The sequence below is a fragment of the Etheostoma spectabile genome, chromosome 22 (assembly GCF_008692095.1).
Source record: "Etheostoma spectabile isolate EspeVRDwgs_2016 chromosome 22, UIUC_Espe_1.0, whole genome shotgun sequence".
NCBI lineage: Eukaryota > Metazoa > Chordata > Actinopteri > Perciformes > Percidae > Etheostoma > Etheostoma spectabile.
In genome coordinates, this window is record NC_045754.1 from 12,922,245 (window position 1) to 12,923,316 (window position 1,072).

Consider the following 1,072-nt stretch of genomic DNA (forward strand, 5'->3'; position numbering starts at 1 on the left):
CTCCACCACAATAAGGTGATGGTTCCTGGAGAGGGGGCGGTATTGCATTTGCTTTTGTCTGACAGTGGAAAAACTCACACAACTGTTGTCAGGTTTGCAGAGAACAGTTAAGGCAATTAGTATATAGGATATTTCCAACTACTTCATCAAACACACACAGAAATTGCTTTTGAATGTGCTATATATCTTTTCTCTCTTTTGTTTCTTATTTTATTGTTCATTTTTGTAAATATTGTCTTTCATTTCTCTTTCTTGGCTAATTCATTAGTTCCTTTTCAGGCTGTGAACTCTTTATACTGCAAGTTCAGGAATATGGCTGTATAAATGGCCAAAAAGAAAGTATTTTAAAAGAAAAAGTAAAAAATAACTGCTATGTATCTTCTCAAGTGAAGGGATTGCAGTTGTTTTTCTACAAACACACCATATAGTTTACTTCTGAAATTGTTAAGAACATCACTAACTTAAGCAGTTTAGGTCTGTTTGTGTAACACCAAAGAGTATATAATTTGATAACACTAGATGGATATCACAGCCATTAGAAAGAACCGTTTTCACAATTACTGAATAGTACCAAAGTGCAGTTTGGAAAAAATGTCACTCCTTCGAGCCGGATTCGAACCAGCGACCTAAGGATTACCATGTTTCCACTACAGTCCTCCGCTCTACCAACTGAGCTATCGAAGGGAGCATGCTCACTACTCGTACCATTTCAATAAAAGTAGTGTCTTGTTGCCTGTTGATGACTGGATCGCTGTCATCGGCGCAAAACTCGTCCGCTCAAGTTAGATTGTTTAGGCTGGGGTGACCGAGTTGCTGTTATTCTGAGTTGTAGCGTTAGCTATGTAATAAACGTAACGTCAATAGTCAAAACAGTAAATAACAAAACGAGCGTTTTCGAAAATCATCAATTAATGCTACATAATCACATTGTTCTTGGACGTTAAAATTCAGTTGATAGTAGAGAATAAGATAGTATGACACCAAAAATCCCATGTGTCCCTTGCAGTTGAAAAAGTCAAACCACAAACGCTACTTCAACGGGGAATTAGCTCAAATGGTAGAGCGCTCGCTT

At 37.5% G+C, this 1,072-nt stretch overlaps 1 long non-coding RNA gene and 1 other non-coding gene across 2 annotated transcripts in view; both read right to left on the reverse strand.

Annotated features, from left to right (window-relative positions):
* The window catches only part of LOC116672593 (uncharacterized), a 5,446-nt gene that overhangs the window by 3,610 nt on the left and 764 nt on the right, over positions 1–1,072 (reverse strand). The window lies entirely within an intron of this gene.
* Positions 599–684, reverse strand: trnay-gua (transfer RNA tyrosine (anticodon GUA)). Its single transcript is given in 2 exon segments — positions 599–634; positions 648–684. It is a non-coding gene; the product is annotated as a tRNA-Tyr (tRNA).